General features: G+C 48.2%; 1 pseudogene across 1 annotated transcript in view; it reads right to left on the bottom strand.

Annotated features, from left to right (window-relative positions):
• LOC147104936 (uncharacterized) overlaps positions 1–22,372 on the bottom strand; it is a 108,600-nt pseudogene continuing 86,228 nt past the window's right edge. The window contains exons 7-8 of the transcript XR_015072407.1: positions 14,893–15,050; positions 1–1,981 (exon numbers count right to left, since the gene is read on the bottom strand). The product of XR_015072407.1 is annotated as an uncharacterized LOC147104936 (transcript). The remainder of the gene's footprint in view (positions 1,982–14,892; positions 15,051–22,372) is intronic.

Here is a 22,372-nt window from a genome sequence, read left to right on the forward strand (position 1 = left end):
TAGATTAATAGTGTGCTATGTTTTATTTCAAGGGACAGAGACACGGTTTTAAAACATTTTTGTAAGAACCTGTCTCAAACAAGAATTGAACAACGAATTATTCCAATGGACAGTAGACTTATTGTGTTTATTACTGATGTTTTACAGTCTCAGTTCATACCATTTTAAACCCAGTGAAAAGAACCCCTCCATTGAAAATCACCAGCCCACCCCTTGCCCTTCCCACACACTGGGCTCTGACTATTCAAGATACCAAGATTCTATCAACATGTTCCGAATTTCTCTTCCAAATCTTTTACACTTTTCACTTTGAAAGCTGCCAGAACAGTAATAAACTCCCCCATTTCACCGCTTTAAGCCTATAAGGGAATTTGTATCCTGGTGTGTCTATTTGACAAGTCAAATTGAGTTGCTTCAATGGCTCAGGGTGTCAATTCGCCACTTGCTAAGTCACAAGCCCCGATGTTAAATAGGGAGCGGGGGTGAGAGCTGGTATGGTGACCGCGAGCCCCGAAGCGGGCGGTGCAACAGGAGACGTGGAGGTCCTGCCAATCTTAACGGCTGGGCTTCATTACCATAACTTTCATTAGAGTCCCGCCCGAACTGGCTGGTGGGCGGAAGCGAACAATTGCAAGCAGGAGGGAGCAACTGGGGACCTGCGGGATCGGTCGCTGGCATTCAGATAAGCGGTAAGAGGGGGAGGAAGCTCAGGGCAAGGGTGGCCCAAGGCTTCCTTATGGGGCTTGGGCTACTCCTGCACCTCCTGGCCCACAAGGAAACCTAAATAAAAATTGAAAACTTCTCCCTTGGGCCTCTTCGACAGGTCTGGCCTGAGGCGGAAGCAGTCACCACTCCCCTGCTCAGGCCTCTGACTGAAATAGCAGATCGGGTCCCAACCTACATACTTAGAGGACTCTGGCAGCTTGGGACACGTCTCCTGGTCTAAGAGCAGGTTAATATTTGGACCCGTCGGGTAGGCAGCGCGATCATGTCGTTCCCCTCATTTTAACTGCCCCCCAACCCGGGGAGGGACAGGGAGAGGTGAGTATCTTTCTATGTACTGACATCACAGGAAGAATAATGCCCATAGTGAAACAGATCTCGAGCCTTATCACTAATGTTACTTAGTCCTCAGGGTGTAAATAGCTTGATCATGATCTAGCAAAAATCCATTTTTATTTTACCAATCACAGATTGAAAAAAAAGTTAACAATTATTTAATCAGAGCGTGATTCCAGTTTGAGTAATTATCTAATTATTAATCTAACTGAATGTTGTAAAGGCTTAAATTAAAATGTCCATTTTTGAAAGTGCAAATCTAATAGAAAACAGCTTGCATATCACAGAATGGCAGGTACAAATCTCAACCAACCAGGGACAACAGCCTGGTCTTTGGTGCTATTTTACGGTACCAGTGAACATAATGTTCCAGATCTCAGAGATGGCCCAGGATCGATTACTTGCTTCCTGCAGCAAAGCTTCCTGATGTGAATTTATAAAATGGCCTTTGTGTTCTGCCAGCTTGCATTGGTTGCACACCAGGACTCAGATACAGCATTGCACTACACCATATGTTGGATGAATTTCACACTTGAGCCTCTGTGCAGCAGCAGCCAGCTGATGGTCCTTGCAGGCCTTGTATCTGCGGGACGGTTTGTGGATTTCCGAGGTGCAGTTCACAGGTGGTGCAATGCACATGACTGGGTTCAAAGTCACAAAGCTGACAGTTTGTTGGCTCCCCGTTTCCATATTTCTTCTCCTCCAGCAACAGAGCCAGATCCCAGGGCGAGAGATGGCTTTCCTTCGCCCGGAAGGTGGCTCAGCTATATTTTTGAATCTTTGTGCCTCCTTTGTCCTCATGGGTTTTTTTACTTCTCCCAGTGAGGCCCCTTCAGCTGGGAATTCATTTGTTGGAGTTAGTTCCTGAGCCAAGGATTCAAACTGCTGTCTCCAAGTTTCATTACAGAAGTCATCATTAGACCTGAGAGACACAAAGTGTGGTTACAAATCCTCGGCAGAAATTCACCGAGCAGTCAGCTCTGATATAGAGCTACAACGTATTTGTATGTTTGTGTTGCCCCTTCTTTCCATATGACATGTTACACCGAGTGATGTCACCAGTTTGGATTCAGTTTCCCAGATATAAACAGGGTAGGCAGACTGCATTTTGTTCACATGGTATGTTAGAGACATAAGAAATAGCAGCTGGAGTAGGCCATTTGGCCATTCAACAAGATCAAGATCATGGCTAATCTTCTACCTCAACTCCACCTTCCCGCACTATCACCATATCCCTTAATTCACCAAAATTCATCAATCTTTGCCTTGAATATACTCTGAGAACGACGGAGAATCCACAGCTCTCTGGGGTAGAAAATTCCAAAGATTCACAACCCTTCGAGTGAAGAAATTTCTCCTCATGTCAGTCCTAAATGGCCGACCCCTTATTCTGAGACTGTGACCCCGTGTTTTAGATTCCCCAGCCAGAGGAAACATTTCCCCAGCATTAACCCTGTCAAGCCCGTTAAGAATTTTATATGTTTCAATGAGATCACCTTTCATTCTTCTAAACTCTAGGGAATATAGGCCTAGTCTATTTAATCTCTCCTCCTAGGGGAATCCCCTCATCCCAGGAACCAGTCTGGTGAACCTTCGTTGCACTACCTTTAAGGCAAGGTATGTCTTTCCTTCGGTAAGGAGACCAAAACTGTACACAGTACTCCAGGTGTGGCCTCACCAATGCCCTGTATAATTGTAGTAAGACCTCTTTACTCTTATACACTGATCTCTTTGTATCAAAAGCTAACATACTATTCTCAATGATGGTGGAGCCCAGCACGTGAGTGCAAAAGACAAGGCTGAAGCGTTTGCAACCATCTTCAGCCAGAAGTGCCGAGTGGATGATCCATATTGACCTACTCCTGAGGTCCCTACCATCACAGAAGCCAGTCTTCAGCCAATTCGATTCACTCCATGTGATATCAAGAAATGGCTGAGCGCACTGGATACAGCAAAGGCTATGGGCCCTGACAACATCCCAGCTATCGTACTGAAGACTTGTGCTCCAGAACTAGCCGTGCCTCTAGCCAAGCTGTTCCAGTACAGATACAACACTGGCATCTATCTGACAATGTGGAAAACTGCCTAGGGATGTCCTGTTCACAAAAAGCAGGACAATCTAATCTGGTCAATTACCGCCCCATCAGTCTACTCTCAATCATCAGCAAAGTGATGGAAGGTGTCATCGACAGTGCTATCAAGCGGCACTTACTCACCAATAACATGCTCACGGATGCCCAGTTTGGGTTCCGTCAAGACCACTCAGCTCCCCACCTCATTACAGCCTTGGTCCAAACATGGACAAAGGAGCTGAATTCCAGAGGTGAGGTGAGAGTGACTGCCCTTGACATCAAGGCAGCATTTGACCGAGTGTGGCATCAAGGAGCCCTAGTAAAACTGAAGTCAATGGGAATCAGGGGGGAAACTCACTGGCTGGAGTCAGACCTAGCACAAAGGAAGATGTTTGTGGTGATTGAAGGTCAATCATCACAGCCCCAGGACATTGCTGCAGGAGTTCCTCAGGACAGTGTCCTAGGCCCAACCATCTTCAGCTGCTTCATCAAGGACCTTCCCTCCAACATAAGGTCAGAAATGGGGATGTTCGCTGATGACTGCACAGTGTTCAGCACCATTCACAACTCCTCAGATAGTGAAGCAGTCCATAGTCCATGCCCGCATGTAACAAGATCTGGATGACGTTCAAGCTTGGGCTGATAAGTGGCAGGTATCATTCGCGCCACAGAAGTGCCAGACAATGACTATCTCCAACAAGGGAGAGTCTAACCACCTCCCCATGACATTCAATAGCATTACCATCGCCGAATCCCCCACCAACCACATCCTGGGGGTCACCATTGACCAGAAACTTAACTGGACCAGCCACATAAATACTGTGGCAACAAGAGCAGGTCAGAGGCTAGGTATTCTGCGGCGAGTGTCTCATCTCCTGACTCCCCAAAGCCTTTCCACCATCTACAAGGCACAAGTAAGGAGTGTGATGGAATGCTCTCCACTTGCCTGGATGAGTGCAGCTGCAACAACATTCAAGAAGCTCGACACCATCCAGGACAAAGCAGCCTGTTTGATTGGCACCCCATCCACCATCTTAAACATTCACTCCCTCCCCCACCGGCGCACCGTGGCTGCAGTGTGTACCATCTACAAGCTGCACTGCAGCAACTCGTCAAGACTTCTTCCGCAGCACCTCCCAAACCCACAACCTCTTCCACTTAGAAGGACAAGAACAGCAGGCGCATGGGAACTCCACCACCTCCAAGTTCCCCTCCAAGACACACATCATCCTGACTTAGAAGTATATCGCGAATCTTTCATCGCCGCTGGGTCAAAATCCTGGAACTCCCTACCTAACAGCACTGTGGGAGAACCTTCACCACACGGACTGCAGCGGTTCAAGAAGGCGGCTCACCACCACCTTCTCAAGGGCAACCAGGTATGGGCAATAAATGCTGGGACTGCAGCGACGCCCAGATCCCATAAGCGAATTTAAAAAAATCATCCCTCCTCACAGCTGTAACTGTTTCTTTAATCAATACTGCGACCACCCCCCCTCCTTCTTTATCGCTCCCTCTATTCCATCTGAAAACCCTGTAACCAGGAATGCTGAGCTGCCATACCTGCCCTTCTTTCAGTCATGTCTAAGTAATAGCTATAATATCATACTCCCAAGTGTCTATCTGTGCCCTCAGCTCATCTGCCTTATTCCCTGGACTCCTTGCATTGAAGTATATACCATTCAGCACTGCCAAACTCCCTTGTTTTCTATTTTCTAGCCCTTGTTTCCTCGGTCTTCCAAATACATTTTTGCTTCTCAATTTCAGCTTTGCTTCTGTCCCTTCTGAATCTATTCTCAGGTTCCCATCCCCCTGTCAAGCTAGCCTAAACCCTCCCCAACAACACTAACAAACCCCCCCCGCAAGGACATTGGTCCCGGCTCTGTTGAGGTGCAACCCGTCCGGCTTGTGCAGGTCCCACCTCCCCAGAAACGGTCCCAATGCCTCAGGAATCTAAAGCCCTCCCACCTGCACCATCTCTCCAGCCACGCATTCATCTGCTCTATCCTCCTATTCCTGTACTCACGAGCACGTCGCACCGGGAGTAATCTGGAGATTACTACTTTTGAGGTCCTACTTTTTAATCTCTTTCCTAGCTCCCTAAACTCTGCCTGCAGGACCTCATCCCTCTTTCTACCTAAGCCATTGGTACCGATATGGACCACGATGTCTGGCTGTTTACCCTCTCCCCCCAGAATGTCCTGCAGCCACTCGGCGACATCCTTGACCCTGGCACCAGGGAGGCAACATACCATCCTGGAGTTACGTCTGTGGCCACAGAAACGCCTGTCTGCTCCCTTAACTATCGAATCCCCTACCACTATTGCTCTTCCACTCTTCTTCCTCCTCGCCTGTGCAGCTGAGCCACCCGTGATGCCGTGGACTTGGCTCTGGCTGTACCCAGAGGAACCATCGCCCTCACCAGTACTCAGAACAGAATACTGGTTGGAGAGCGCAATGCACTCCGGGGACTCCTGCACTACCTGCCTGGTCCTCCTCTTCTGTCTGGCGGTCACCCATTCCCTCTCTGCATGCATACTCTTAAGCTGCGGGATGGCCACCTCTAGAAACATGCTATCCATGAAGTTCTCAGTCTCCTGGATGCACCGCAGTGACTCCAGCTGTCGCTCAATCTCCGAAACACGGATCTCGAGCTGCCATAGCTGGTGGCACTTCCTGCACATGTGGTCATCCAGGCTACGCGAAGCGTCCAGGACCTCCCACATGGCACAGGATGTGTACTCCACGGGACTGAGCTGCCCTGCTGGGCCTCTATTTAATAGACTAAGAACTAACTTAGCAGAAATAAACTTTAAAAAAAACACTCACCAGCGACTCACCAACAGCTCCTTCCCTTGTGACGACGTCACTTTTTCTACTCTGACGTCACTCTTCCGAATTCTGCCTCTGTTGAGTTGCTGCCTCTCTCGCTCTGGTCTCGCCCAGGACCGCTGCCTCCTCCGGTCTCGGGCCTGCACTCCACGCTCCTTTTATCGCCGCTGCCTCTCTCACTCTGCTCCTGCTCTGGTTTTGCCCAGGTTCGCTGCCTCCTCCGGACTTGGGCCTGCAAGATAGTCCAAGCCTGAAGGTGCCCTACCAGAATGATCCTACTTCTACAATGGGTAGACAACCATGTTTTGCAGTATATAGTATCTGGAAATTAAAGGACCCTTTACAATTACCTGGCCCATTACCTCGACACTGCTCCTTTTTCTGACCTGGTTGCTATTCTTCTCTGCTTTTGACATCAGCCACCATTGATGCCAGCCTACATCCTACACCAATGGCCCCATATTAATGCAGCTGATAAAATGAGTGGTCTATTCAACTGAGTGAAAATGCTGAGCTGTGATCAAACTTGGTTTCCTGTTTGAATGAGTGAGGATGTTCTCCAAGAAGAGGACAAAACTGGATCCAATAACTGTATGGTTCCTATCTTGTATTTCTGGACAATGAATTATTGTGTCTAAAGCCTAAGACTGCTGTCAGCATAAACCCTGATCCTGGTGGCAACTGAGTGATTGGGGCAGCAATGTCAGAAGTGTAGTAGAGATCTCACTTACCATGTTTCCCAAGACTAACCAAATTACTATGGGGAAAAATGGACAATTGAGTGTTAAAGCACTCAAATCTGTGGAACATTAATCTAAGGTGCAGATTGGATATTTCAGGGGGACTCACCCCACACTGTTACAGTAACACATCACTGTTATGATGCATTAATCTCACCCAGATGGAATGAAGTTAAGGGAAAGGCTGCACTCAGAAAGAGAGTCTTCATTTAAAGGGAAGGAAACTGAATTTGTCTTTCCAAGTACTAGGTTTCCCTTCTGCCTCCCGACTCCACTGCGCTGGCAGATAGGAGGTAGGAGCCATGAGAATTCCGGTGTGGGAAAGCCCTCCTGCCAGCCTACTTCCTCTGATGTCAGCAGCTATGCTTAGGGCAAATATTCAGCCAGCTCCAGGCCGCATGGGAAACTAGCAGCCCTGGAGAATGTTGCATTCCCTACGCTGCATTGCCAGCTGATGTACGCCTCAGGCCCTGAGGAAATTTGGGGCCTTAATCTTTGCAGTCTTCTTGGGCCTCAGGCTTGGCTTGCAGCCATTTCAAATGTTTTTAAAAAAATGCTTCTGGCCTGTTTAGACAATCTCCCTAGTCCCATTGGGTCTCAGGCCTCACTCACAGCCTTGAGGTCCAATCTGTATTTCAACCCTGTATCCCTCACTGCTGGAGTGCCTGTCCATCCCTACCCCCACATCCGCTTCACTGCAGCTGCTCTCATTCACACAACCCACACTTTAAAAGCCTGTTCCTGGAACAACTCGGTGTGCCCACCTTGGGTGTCACAGACTGCAGCTGTTGAGGCCCTGAAGACATACTTGAGATAGCCCTCTATTCTGGTCGTCAGATATTTGGGGCCAGGATACAGGAGATACTCTCTCTTGGGTTTTTAGGGTGTGGTGGGAACCATTAGGTCTGACATCCCACTGATCAACGAAGAACCTGAAACTAGGCCCATAGAGTCGACCAACATGATGTTCTGTTTCTCAAGATAGAAGCACATGCCAGGCCTCCGGCCCAGCCCTTCATAAGCCTACTCAAAGAATATGTGGGAGGTAGAACCAGGCTGCCAGGCAGTGGCCCCGTCCCAGGACTCAGCAGTCATGATACCAGGACAGCCATAATCCCAGAAGCCTCTTGTTTCAATCCACCAGCCAAATACCTCTTGTGACACTCAGGCAGCACCTAGAAAATGCACTAGGAAAGCAAGTCAAGGCACCCAGGAGAAATGCAGAGATGAGTAGTGCCTTAGACAGAAGTTGAATTGTGTTATATGTATAATGAGATGTTGCAGTTTGAATTGGCCAGCCACCATGTCTCTTTAATCTGGTCAGAAGTTACACTGGTGTAATGGGGGTCAAAATGATGGTAATTCTGACGTATGACATCATCTAATGATTCCTATTTCATTTAAGTGGACTGCTGGAAGTGCCGGCAGAAGAGCCGCCGCCCCCCCGGACTGAAAATATTGGGGCACCTGGTGAGCAATGGGCCTCTCCAAAAATCTACTCCTGAAAATACCATGTGCCCACATTACAACCCTATCTCACTAATGACAGTGAGGAGTAAGCAAGGCAGTGGGGGAGGATTTAAACTGGAGGGGTGTGGGTTGGGAAAAAGAACGGGTTGGGAAACAGAACAGGTTGAAAAGAACAACAATTAATGGTATCAATAGGAGAAAGATAAAGTAAGATAAGGAAAGTTTGAAGGACAGGCTTAACCTGGTACGGTGTATGCACGAACGCTATAAACATTCCCAACAAGATGGCTGAACCCGACACTGTTGTGGCAGTTGGAAGCTGTAATGTGAGACGGATCTTGGAAATACATCGTCTACCTGGACTTTCAGAAATTCTTTGATAACGTACTTCACACTAGGTTACTTCACCAGATAGATCTTGTGGTATCAGTAGGAATTTGATATGCTAGATTAGGAATTAGCTCCAATCCCACAGCCAAAAAGTTGTAGTTAACGGAGGTGGATCAGCCTGGAGACTAGTGGTGTCCCCCAGAGATGGATCCTCCGCCCGCTACGGTTCAGTTTTTATTATTGACCTGGCAGTGGTGTTAAGAGTATGGTCAGTAAGTTTGCAGAAGATCCCAATAATCTGTCCAAGTATTAAGATAGTAGAGTAATGTAATCAAATGCAAAACAATTTAGATGCACTTAGGGAATGGGCCACACAATTGCAAATGGCATTAACTTAGATAAATGCAGTGTTGGTAGGACCAACACAGAATAAACACATCATTTACAGGGCACAATACTGAAAGAGGTTGAGAGAGAAAAAGATCTTGGTGTTATTGTGTGCAGATCACTGAAGGTTCATGACCAATGTAGAGAAGTTGTAGATAAAGCTGAAAGGGTATTGGGTTTAATTGACATCATTCACTACAACTCAAAGGACAGCATTCTGTTATTATACAGGTCGCTGGTTAGACCACATCTAGAGTACTGTGCCCAGTTTTGGTCTCCTCACATGGTAGGTGATAGTGGCCTTGGAAAAGGTACAGAGGAGAGCAAAGAGAATGATTCCTAGCTAAGAACCTTAGTTACTCAGATAGGCTGAAGGAGCTGGTCCATTTTCTTTATACTAGTGTTAACTAGGGGTGACCTGATAAAGGTTTATCAATTAATGAAAGGGCTAGATAGCATGCCTATTGATAGATTATTCCAATTTGACACACTGGGGAGGACCAGGAAACATAAGTTTAAAGTCATAGAGTTATACAGCACAGAAAGAGGCCCTTCGGCCCATCGTGTCTGCGCCGTCCATCAATCCCTGTCCAGTCTAATCCCATTTTCCAGCATTTGGTCCATAGCCTTGTATGCAATGGCATTTCAAGTGCTCATCCAAATGCTTCTTGAATGTTGTGAGGGTTCCTGCTTCTACCGCCCTTTCAGGTAGTGAGTTCCAGATTTCAACCACCCTCTGGGTGAAAAAGTTCCTCCTCAAATCCCCTCTAAATCTCCTGCCCCTTACCCTGAATCTATGCCCCCTTGTTATTGACCCCCCTACTAAGGGGAAAAGTTCCTCTTTGTCTACCCTATCTATGCCCCTCATCATTTTGTACACCTCTATCAGGTCCCCCCTCAGCCTTCTTTGCTCCAAGGAAAACAACCCCAGCCTGTTTAGTCTTTCTTCATAGCTGAGGCGCTCCATCCCAGGTAACATCCTGGTGAATCGTCTCTGCACCCTCTCCAAAGCAATCACATCCTTCCTATAGTGAGGCGACCAGAACTGCACACAGTACCCCAGCTGTGGCCTCGCCAGCGTTTTGTACAGCTCCATCATAACCTCCCTGCTCTTATATTCTATGCCTCGGCTAATGAAGGCAAGTATCCCATATGCCTTTTTAACCACCTTATCTACCTGTTCCGCTGCCTTCAGGGATCTATGTACATGTACACCAAGGTCCCTCTGACCTTCTGTACTTCCTAGGGTCCTAACACTCATTGTGTATTCCCTTGCCTTATTTGTCCGTCCAAAATGCATCACCTCGCACTTTTCAGGGTTAAATTCCATTTGCCACTTTTCCGCCCATCTGACCAACCCGTTTATATCGTCCTGTAGCCTGAGGCTTTCCTCCTCGCAATTTACCACCCCACCAATTTTCATGTCATCTGCGAACTTACTGATCATACCTTTTACATTCTCATCCAAATCATTTATGTAGATCACAAACAGCAAGGGACCCAGCACCGATCCCTGAGGTACCCCACTGGACACAGGCTTCCAGTCACAAAAGCAACCTTCGACCATCACCCTCTGCCTCCTGCCACTCAGCCAGTTTAGGATCCAACGCGCCAAGGCACCCTGGATCCCATGGGCTCTTACCTTCTTGACCAGTCTCCTATGCGGGACTTTGTCAAAAGCTTTACTGAAATCCATGTAAACCACATCCACAGCATTTCCCTCATCCAACCCCCTAGTCACCCCCTCGAAAAATTCAATCAGATTGGTCAGACATGATTTACCCTTGACAAAGCCATGCTGACTATCCCCGATTAATCCTTGCCTCTCCAAGTGGAGACTAATTTTGTCCCTCAGAATTTTTTCCAATAATTTCCCTACCATAGATGTTAGGCTCACTGGCCTGTAATTCCCTGGTTTATCCCTGCTACCCTTCTTGAATAATGGTACTACGTTGGCTGTTCTCCAGTCCTCTGGTACATCCCCTGTGGCCAGAGAGGTTCTGAAAATTTGTGTCAGAGCCCCTGCAATCTCTTCCTTTGCCTCACACAACAGCCTGGGATACATCTCGTCTGGGCCTGGGGATTTATCCACTTTTTGGCCTGCTAAAACCGCTAGTACCTCCTCCCTCTCAATGCTAATATGTTCAAGTGTGTCACAGTCCCCTTGCCCGATTTCTATGTCTACATCGTCTTTCTCCATAGTGAACACAGATGCAAAAACAACTTCAACTTGTATTTATATAGCGCCTTTAACGTAGCAAAACGTCCCAAGGCGCTACACAGGAGTATTACAAGTCAAAAAATTTGACACTGAGCCACATAGGAGAAATTAGGGCAGGTGACCAAAAGCTTGGTCAAAGAGGTAGGTTTTAAGGAGCGTCTTAAAGGAGGAAAGAGAGGTGGAGAGGCAGAGAGATTTAGGGAGGGAATTCCAGAGCTTAGGGTCTAGGCAACAGGAGGCTCAGCCACCAATGGTTGAGCAATTATAATCAGGGATGCTCAAGAGGGCAGAATTAGAGGAGCGCAGATATCTCGGGGAGATGTGGGGCTGGAGGAGATTACAGAGATAGGGAGGGGCGAGGCCATGGAGGGATTTGAAAATAAGGATGAAAATTTTGAAATCGAGGTGTTGCTTAACCGGGAGCCAATGTAGGTCAGCGAGCACAGGGGTGATGCGTGAACGGGACGTGGTGCAAGTTAGGACACGGGCAGCCGCGTTTTGGATGACCTCAAGTTTACGTAGGGTAGAATGTGGGAGACCAGCCAGGAGTGCATTGGAATAGTCAAGTCTAGAGGTAACAAAGGCATAAATGAGGGTTTCAGCAGCGGATGTCGGGCGATGTAACAGAGGTGGAAATAGGCGGTCTTAGTTATGCCGCGGATATGTGTTCGGAAGCTAATTTCAGGGTCAAATATAACACCAAGGCTGCGAACAGTGTGGTTCAGTTACAGACAGAGGTTAGGGAGAAGGATGGAATCATTGGCTAGGGAACGGAGCTTGTGGCGGTGACCGAAAACAATGGCTTCAGTCTTCTGCTCTCTCAGGTGGACGTAAAGGATTCCATAGCACTATTTCAAAGAAGAGCAGGGAAGTTATCCCCGGTGTCCTGGCCAATATTTATCCCTCAACCAACATAACAAAAACAGATTATCTGGTCATTATCACATTGCTGTTTGTGGGAGCTTGTTGTGCGCAAATTGGCTGCCGCGTTTCCCACATTACAGCAGTGACTCCACTTCAAATGTACTTAATTGGCTGTAAAGCACTTTGAGACGTCCGGTGGTGGTGAAAGGCGCTATATAAATGCAATCTTTCTTTCTTTCCCAATATTTAATTGGAGAAAATTTGTGCTCATCCAGAATTGGATGTCGGACAAGCAGGCGAGAGTAGGACTAGACTGGATGTTAGGCGATTCTTCTTTCCCCAGAGAGTAATGAGCATCTGGAATGCATTGCCGCCTGGTGTGGTGGGTGCTGACTCTCTGCAGGTCTTCAATAAGCAGCTGGACCGGCTCGACACTGGAGTAGAGATTGCATCATAGAGGTCAGGGCTTAACAGATAACACTTGGTCCATGTGATCTCCTGGATTGGTTTTGATAACCTGAGGGGGTCAGAGAGGAATTTTCCAGAGTATTTTTTCCCTTATTGCCCCAGGGTTTTTTCCCTGTTCTCTTGCCTCTCCCAGATTACATGGCTGCAGAAGGGGGGTGAAGGGTAGCAAGTGTCTAATCATAATGTTCTAAGCATGTGTATAGAGCAGGCTTGATGGACCGGCTGGTCTTTTCCTGCCCGTCAGATTCGTATATTCATAACACAAGTCACCTCCCATAGTCTGGGCTGACCATACACCCCCATTTTCCAGGGACACTCCCCGGATGAGGTACTGTGTCTCCCCGGGCAAACAATGTCCCCGGAAGAGTCCCTAGTTCACGAAACTCATCCCCAAAAACCCTAGCTGCCATTTTATTTGAATAAGCTCCATTCATCCTAATTGCAGCTCGAGTAAATCCGCGGCCGCACTCAAGGACCCAGAGATGGACCAATCAACAGGGCCCATTGTTGATTGACAGATTCCCTGCTCATTGGCAGTGGCGGACCAATGAAAGGGCGGATCACCGTTTGCTGTCTGTCAAATTGCTTTGACTGGATTGGATTCGGTTTGGACCAATGAAAGGACAGAGTGGAGCATGAGTGCTGGCCAATGGGACGGCTGTGCTTGCGCGGGAGGTGTGATGGTGGTGTTGTCTGTGTGAGCCGGAGCCCAGGGACAGGGAACACTGAGGGTGCGTTAATGTGTGGAGTGGAAGGGTTTTAGTGTCTGCCTCTGTAACTCGGCCGACAGGGCACGGTAACTCAGTCCTATGAGAACAGTGCCAGTCTGAGGCTAAATATAGCTCTGTGTGGCTGTGTAGCTAGAAGGGGCCGTCTTCGTGGCTGAAGGTAGCGGAACTGCTGCACGCCATTTCCATTATAATGATGCCATATGCAAGCAGCATGGTAAACCCGCCCTCAACCGTCTCTGTGCCAGGGCGACCTCCCTCTTCCCCAGTCTGTTTGTGACAGGAGGACGCTTTTCCCTCTCTGTGCCAGGGTGACCCACTTGGGCAATAAATGACTTGGGCAGTGATGTGAGCAAAGAGATTTTCTGAATAGACTGTGGGCACGAAAAACTGACGTTCCTGAAGAGTGTTATTGTGTTATTTATAAACGGTGCCTGAATGCGCTTCAATAGTGCGACGTCACATCCGCAGGTATTTATATTCCCATTTGTTTTGCATTTGTAGTCTATGGCCCAGTAATTCCGGGCACAACGCGTGAGTAAGGACGGGGTACTCACGCATGTGCCCGGAGGAATTGCCGATTGTCAGCATGCACAGCGCAGGTGCTGAAAACCGGCATTTCCTGTCCTCTGACCCAAGGGGTTAAGAGGCTGAACGCGTGCGCGGTATCGGGCAGCGCGTGCGACTTGGATTTCCTCTATTTTTAGAGAGTTGCGCGTGTGTAAAGGCCTCCGGTATTTACGCATTGAAAAACCACACGTAAGTACTTAGTTTTACAGGTAAGTGGTCTATTAATACAGTTGAGAATTTTTTTTTCCACAGGTTTGTTATTTTTAAAGAATTTTCAGTAAGGTAAGTTTAGTTTTAGCCCCGATTTTTTATATAAATTTTTTTTTCAAATTTTAAAATGATTGTTTAAAATAGTTTTTCAGAGCTCTTTATGGTTCATTTAAGTAGTGCAATTTTTTTTTAATTTTCTTTCAGGTTTAAGTAGTGTTTTGGGGCCAGGAGTTTTCATGAGTTTGACAGCTCTTACTGTCAAACTCATGAATGAACTTTTGCAACCTCCCATTGGTTGCCCTGTGCTCACGTGATCCCAGCTGGCTCATCGCACTAAGTACGCCGCTGGGTCACGCACGCACAGCGCGGCAGGACCTCAAGCGGTCCAGTGAGAGGAAATGCAATGCGGGCCAGAATTAAAATGTCAGCGCGCCGGGTAAGTGAACATCGGGGGCTTGCACGCGCGGCTAGCTCCCGATCCTAATTTCAGGGCCACGATGTGCAACTGTTAAAATATAGGCTGCTAAAAAGTTTGCCTCGCTATGCTGCGCAACCTACATTTCCCAACCTGGCTACTTTGCTGTGCTCCCATCCTGTTCGTCGCTGCATTCGGTTTAGAAAATATGGTCACCCTATCATCGGCCAGCACTCGTACTCCTCGTGATTCGCAATGGGACCAGGTGCGAAAGGTAACCTGGATCAGCATGCTCTGAGCAGATCATAAACCCGTGTATTGTCTGGACTCAAATAGGATTCCCACTACACACCCATAGAACTTCAGGAGCTCATTAACACCAGTTACAGCCGTCCCAGATGGAACTACCAAACAGGCTGATTCACAGATTCACATTTACAGTAGTAATCAAATATAGCTAATTATTGAAAACAGCTCAAATAACAGGCATTTGGAATCAGTTTTTGAAACAGGTAAGCAGACAAACCAGTCAGACGAGCTCCCGTTGAATGATTCTTTCCACAGGTTTACAAATGAAAGGTTGCAGACTTCTCTCTGTAGCTTCTTGGCACCCTAATTAAGCAGGGAGGCAGGAACTGGCGCAGTAATGATGTGGTGATGCGGGGTTGGAGAAGAGCACGATATCTGTTGAGAATGGAGTCAGACATGAGTTACAGCAGGGAGAGAGAGTGGAATGTAAGGTCCAAGATAAAGCAGGAATGGAGTGGGATGTGAGGCTCGAGATAAAGCAAGGATGGACTGGGATGTGAGGCCAGAGTTCAATTAGTTATGATTTGAAGCAGGGAGAGAGATTATGTTTCCTGCTATCTGGGAATGGGAAGCAACAAACTCCTCTGAATTCCTTTAGACAAAGCCACTCAGTTAGACCCAGGCTGTAGTGAATAACCAACTGTTTAGTAAACTGTTCAACAACAAACTGCTCTGATGTCACAACAACCTCCTCATGACATCATGAAGCTGCTGAAATCCCTTCAGTGTTTACTTCCTGTCAGCACACAAATACAAACAGTGCGAATCATTTCTTCAGACTGTAGTTTAGGGAGAAATCACGGGAGTTATAAAATCATCCTTTCTACTAGAGTACAAATGGCACCTGCCCCATTCCATATTATTTGAGACTATTCCACTGGAGTGAAGGGCCCTTACTGGTTCCCCATATTGCCAGGGCTGGAAATGATGCTTTTACATCATAACCTGTGAAAAATCACATGACATCAAATCTTGGATCGATAGTTTATTTTTAATTGATTTTCAGTCACATGACATCATCAATTTGGAGGATTTCTGTTGATCTGTGTGCCCTACAATCCTGTGCGCCCTACAATCCTGTGCCTCCATATTCCGGCTCAAGTACTTTGAACACCTGTGATCCTGTAGTGTTTGTATTAGGAACAAACAGCTACACAATCCAACATAGCTGCCCAGAGTATCTGTATCTCGGGTCTATGGCTCAACCCACACACACCTTAAACTGTCACAAGCAGCCTGCAGGCCTTACATGGGCACAAAACCCAGCGCCCACATCACAACTGAGGTTTATATCACAATGAAAACCATAGCAACCCAGAAACTGGAAGGCCAGGTATAAAACAGCAAAGAGCACCACTGTGACGGATGTGAGGAGTCAGAGGCTTAAAACACAGATGGACAGTCTGGTTAACCATCTCCACCAACTGATTTGTGTCTCAGTGGGTTCTAATGACCAACTTGCTACCAAGAACCACAGTGAGAGCCTTCTGTTTCAGGGATCTGGACTCAGCTTATGCAGATTCATTGATGGAATTCCTCCTACCCGAGTTAGAGAACAAATGAGTAGGAACATTAAGTGTACTGAGGCTTCTCACCAGCTGGGTCTCCTCACACTTAGGGCTGGGTTTTGTCAGTGTGGGCGGGCTGGGGCATGTCAGGTGGAAATCGTGTCAGGACCCCGACTCCTAAGTGAAGTGCTGAAAAAGTGGGATTTTCCCCTAACTGGGCAATTCATTTCCTGCGTGTGGGAACAGCTGGCCCAATGAGTCTTTTCACACAGAAAGTCGCCTCCGATGACGTCATCAATGCTGCTGGATTTAAGACCTGCAAGCAGCCTTGCTTCCTCTGGAGACTGCAAAGGCTCTGCAAATTGTATGAAGGAGTTGATTTCCCGACAATGTCCACGATGAAGCAAAAGTGTTCTCCTCGGTTTGATGAGCCCTCCCTCCAAGCTCTGGTGCACGGAGCCAGATGTAATAAGGAGGTGCTGTTCCCTTCCTCAGGGAGAAAAAAGCCACCCCAGCAAACAAAAGCTGTGTGGCTGCAAGTGGCCCAGGAGGTCAACTCCATTTCGATGAGCCGCAGAACCTGGCTGCAATGCAGGAAGCGGTTTCATGACCTCCTTCGCACAGGAAAAGTGAGTATGACTTTCCCATCACCCTCAATCTGATTCCCATCACCTCTCCTCACCAGCACTCTGCTTTGCCAACCTCTTCCTCCACATCCCACTTGACACTTACATGCCGGCACCCTTACCCATTCCCTCTCTCTCGAAGCTCATATTCACTTAACTATTTTACCATGCAGCCCTCACACTCCCTATCAATGTGATGCCATGACAACAACAACTTTCAACACACAGGGATGGTCCTTTGTATCCTTCTAAGCATCTATGCTATGCATTTACTACACTCACTCCTTCATTCTCACTCAAACTCCACTTGTGTTCCTCACTGCAGGAAAAGAGAGCCCACAATAAGAGGGAAAGAGCGAGGACAGGAGGAGGGCCACCCTCACTAGCCCAGCTCACCACCTGGGAGGAGACGGCCCTGGAAATCGCCAGGATCGAGGAGGATACCCAAGTGGGGGACGGATAGACGGGCGCATCACAGCAAGCTGGTGACAGAATAGATTGGCATCTCTCTCACTGACATTGCATGAGTCACTGATAATGAATCTGATGCTCCAACAGATTGACTTATGATCATCTGCACTATTCAATGTTCATGTAAGCTTGACCTCATATCTCTAACTCTTTCCTTTACTCCCCCACAGGACCATCGAAAGCCCCCATCCCCACTAGCCAGGAGGAAGAGCCTGAGCCTCCAGACTCCTCAGAGGAAGCTGCAACCTCTGAGGGCGCAGCCTCAGCAGAATTCAGCGCACCCAGCACCAGCGCAGACACTCACACCTCGGTGGGACCTTCTCGAGATAGAGTAGTGTTGGCACCTGGTGTATCACAGCTCACAAGTGAGCATCAGCAGATGGTGGAGACAGAGACAGCAGTGGAGAGTCCTCGTTGGAGGGCGCAGGACTCTGCCAGCTCGGCTTAGCTGCATTTCGACCCTGTGCCTCCGTGTCCATCCAGAATGAGAGCGGTGTTGGAACTCCAGGAACAGGTGTCTCTGGCAGGTTTTGTCTCTAGGGTCGCTGCGAGTGTCGAGCGAATGGAGGAGTCCATCGCAGAGCCTTTGTGGAGGCATTGGCGCATGAACGCATCACCGCGGAAAGGATGGCAACCTCTGTGGAAAGGATGGCGACAGTAGAGGAGAGGATGGCTACGGCCACGGAGGAGCTAAGTCGCTAGAGTGTAGAAAACATGGTCATTGTTCAGAATAGACTGGCATCTCTTGAAGAGCGATGGTCAGCTACTGAGCATAGAAACCAGACCTTCATGGAAGTCCTCTGGAGTAGGACTTCCAGTGCAGAAACGGGTCCTCATGGCCCCCTGAAGCGCAGCAAGGTGCTGTCAAGCCACTTGCTAGCTCTGAAGTGGGGCTGACCCATGAGAGGCAAGTTGGTGGCAGACAACAAGGAAGTGGGGGCTCCTCGCCATGCGATCAAACGACCATGCCACTGCAAAGCTCTCGGTCAGAGCCCCACCAGAGTCTTTACCCAACTGAGATGGGCATCTCAGCCCCTGCACAGCCGCAGGAGCAGCAGACTGTTGCTGTGCCCTCACAGGTTCGCAACCCCAGACGACGGCCGCCAAAGGTGTCGAGACATGAGCAGCAAGAAAGTGAGCAAGGGGACTCCATATCTGCTGAAGCCACAAGGGAAGCACCATGTAGGAGCACGCATAAGAGAAAGATAATGCACATCGTCACAAGGGTAGTCACTTGGGTGTTATGTTGTGTTTATTTTTGAAATGCCACCAGTTGCTTGTTGTGATAAAAAATTCTGATGGCAAACTGTTGCAGTTGTGGCCTGTGTCATTTCGCAAATGGGACTTCCACATTGAGTGCTCAGAGCGACTTGCAATTGTCAGTATGGTGGTTAGAGTGATAGGAATCCACAGGTTCTTGTCCATTGTCGATGCTCTGGTAAGAAGGTGCGAGACAAAAGTGTTTGATTGTACAGGCTAAGCAAATGTGACCAACATACATAGATACATAGAAGATAGGAGCAGGAGTAGGCCATTCGGCCCTTCGTGCCTGCTCCGCCATTCGATGAGATCATGGCTGATCCTTTAATTCAGTATCCCGTCCCCGCCTTCTCTCCGTAACCCTTAACCCCTTTTGCCCGTAGAAATATATCTAATTCCCTCTTAAATATATTTAATGAGCTGGCGTACACTGCCCTCTGTGGCAATGAGTTCCACAGGTTCACCACTCTCTGAGTGAAGAAATTCCCCCTCATCTCTGTCCTAAATGGTTTAGCCCTTATCCTTAAATTATGTCCTCTAGTTCTGTTCTCACCCGCCAAGGGAAACATTCCTTCTGCATCCAGTCTGTCTAGACCTGTCAGAATTTTATACACTTCTATGAGGTCCCCTCTCAATCTTCTAAACTCCAGTGTGTACATCCCTAAACTACATAGTCTCTCCTCATAGGTCATTCCCGCCATTCCTGGTATCAGCCTGGTGAATCGCCGCTGCACCCCCTCCATGGCAAGAACATCCTTCCTCAGATGAGGCGACCAAAACTGTACACAGTACTCGAGGTGTGGTCTCACCAGTGCCCTGTACAGCTGCAGCAAGGTATCCCTGTTCCTGTATTCTAACCCTTTTGCTATGAAGGCCAGCATACCGTTTGCCTTCTTGACCGCCTGTTGCACCTGCATGCTCGCCTTCAGTGACTGGTGTACAAGAACACCCAGGTCTCTCTGTACTTCCCCCTCTCCCAATCTATTGCCATTTAAATAATAATTTGCCCTCCCGTTCCTGCACCCAAGGTGGATAACTTCGCACTTGTCCACATTATAGTGCATCTGCCATTTATCCGCCCAATCGCCCAGTCTGTCCAAATCGCTCTGGAGCTTCCTGGTCTCTTCCTCTGAGCCCACCCCCCCTCCTAGTTTAGTGTCGTCTGCAAATTTGGAAATGCTGCATCCGACTCCCTGATCCAGGTCATTAATGTAAATTGTGAACAGCTGGGGGCCCAGGACAGATCCCTGTGGTACCCCACTTGTTACTGCCTGCCATTCAGAAAATGAGCCGTTTATTCCAACTCTCTGTTTTCTATCTGACAGCCAGTTCCCTATCCACGCCAAAACTTTCCCCTTTATCCCATGAGCCTCAATTTTCCATGCTAATCTTTTATGTGGGACCTTATCGAAGGCCTTTTGGAAGTCCAGGTACACCACATCTACTGGCTCTCCCCCATCTATTCTACCAGTTACTCCCTCAAAAAATTCCAATAGATTAGTCAAGCACGATTTACCCTTTGTAAATCCATGTTGACTCTGTCCTATCCTGTCCCCATTTGCTAAGTGCTCCGCTATTTCATCCTTAATGATGGACTCCAGCATTTTGCCCACAACTGATGTAAGGCTTACAGGTCTGTAATTACCTGCTTTTTCCCTACCCCCCTTTTTGAATAGTGGGGTAACGTTAGCTACCCTCCAATCCATCGGCACTGTTCCCGAGTCTAATGAATTCTGAAAAATCATCCTTAGTGCATCCGCTATCTCTAGGGCCACCTCCTTCAGTACCCTAGGATGCATGTTATCAGGCCCTGGGGATTTGTCCACCTTCAATCCCTTTAGCTTCCTTAACACCATATCCTTAGAGATATTGATTTGCGTCAGTTCCTCCTTTGCCATAATGGGGGGATGTGTTCCTGTAATCACCCCGACATAATGGGGGGATGTGTTCCTGTAATCACCCCGACATAATGGGAGACGTGTTCCTGTAATCACCCCGACATAATGGGAGATGTGTTCCTGTAATCACCCTGACATAATGGGAGACGTGTTCCTGTAATCACCCCGACATAATGGGAGACGTGTTCCTGTAATCACGCCGACATAATGGGACACGTGTTCCTGTAATCACCCCCCGACATAATGGGAGACGTGTTCCTGTAATCACCCCCCGACATAATGGGAGACGTGTTCCTGTAATCACCCCCCGACATAATGGGGGGACGTGTTCCTGTAATCACCACCCGACATAATGGGAGACGTGTTCCTGTAATCACCCTGACATAATGGGAGACGTGTTCCTGTAATCACCCCGACATAATGGGGGACGTGTTCCTGTAATCACCCCGACATAATGGGGGGATGTGTTCCTGTAATCACCCCGACATAATGGGAGACGTGTTCCTGTAATCACCCCGACATAATGGGAGATGTGTTCCTGTAATCACCCTGACATAATGGGAGACGTGTTCCTGTAATCACCCCGACATAATGGGAGACGTGTTCCTGTAATCACGCCGACATAATGGGAGACGTGTTCCTGTAATCACCCCCCGACATAATGGGAGACGTGTTCCTGTAATCACCCCCCGACATAATGGGACACGTGTTCCTGTAATCACCCCCCGACATAATGGGAGACGTGTTCCTGTAATCACCCCCCGACATAATGGGACACGTGTTCCTGTAATCACCCCCCGACATAATGGGAGACGTGTTCCTGTAATCACCCCGACATAATGGGGGACGTGTTCCTGTAATCACCCCGACATAATGGGAGACGTGTTCCTGTAATCACCCCGACATAATGGGAGACGTGTTCCTGTAATCACCCCGACATAATGGGAGACGTGTTCCTGTAATCACCCCGACATAATGGGGGACGTGTTCCTGTAATCACCCTGACATAATGGGAGACGTGTTCCTGTAATCACCCCGACATAATGGGAGACGTGTTCCTGTAATCACCCCGACATAATGGGAGACGTGTTCCTGTAATCACCCTGACATAATGGGAGACGTGTTCCTGTAATCACCCCGACATAATGGGAGATGTGTTCCTGTAATCACCCTGACATAATGGGAGACGTGTTCCTGTAATCACCCCGACATAATGGGAGACGTGTTCCTGTAATCACGCCGACATAATGGGAGACGTGTTCCTGTAATCACCCCCCGACATAATGGGAGACGTGTTCCTGTAATCACCCCCCGACATAATGGGACACGTGTTCCTGTAATCACCCCCCGACATAATGGGAGACGTGTTCCTGTAATCACCCCCCGACATAATGGGACACGTGTTCCTGTAATCACCCCCCGACATAATGGGAGACGTGTTCCTGTAATCACCCCGACATAATGGGAGACGTGTTCCTGTAATCACCCCGACATAATGGGAGACGTGTTCCTGTAATCACCCCGACATAATGGGAGACGTGTTCCTGTAATCACCCCGACATAATGGGGGACGTGTTCCTGTAATCACCCTGACATAATGGGAGACGTGTTCCTGTAATCACCCCGACATAATGGGAGACGTGTTCCTGTAATCACCCCGACATAATGGGAGACGTGTTCCTGTAATCACCCTGACATAATGGGAGACGTGTTCCTGTAATCACCCCGACATAATGGGGGACGTGTTCCTGTAATCACCCTGACATAATGGAAGATGTGTTCCTGTAATCACCCCGACATAATGGGGGACGTGTTCCTGTAATCACCCCCCGACATAATGGGAGACGTGTTCCTGTAATCACCCCGACATAATGGGAGACGTGTTCCTGTAATCACCCCGACATAATGGGGGACGTGTTCCTGTAATCACCCTG

Source organism: Somniosus microcephalus, chromosome 19, assembly GCF_052327205.1.
Source record: "Somniosus microcephalus isolate GS21.2 chromosome 19, FLI_Smic_1.0, whole genome shotgun sequence".
NCBI lineage: Eukaryota > Metazoa > Chordata > Chondrichthyes > Squaliformes > Somniosidae > Somniosus > Somniosus microcephalus.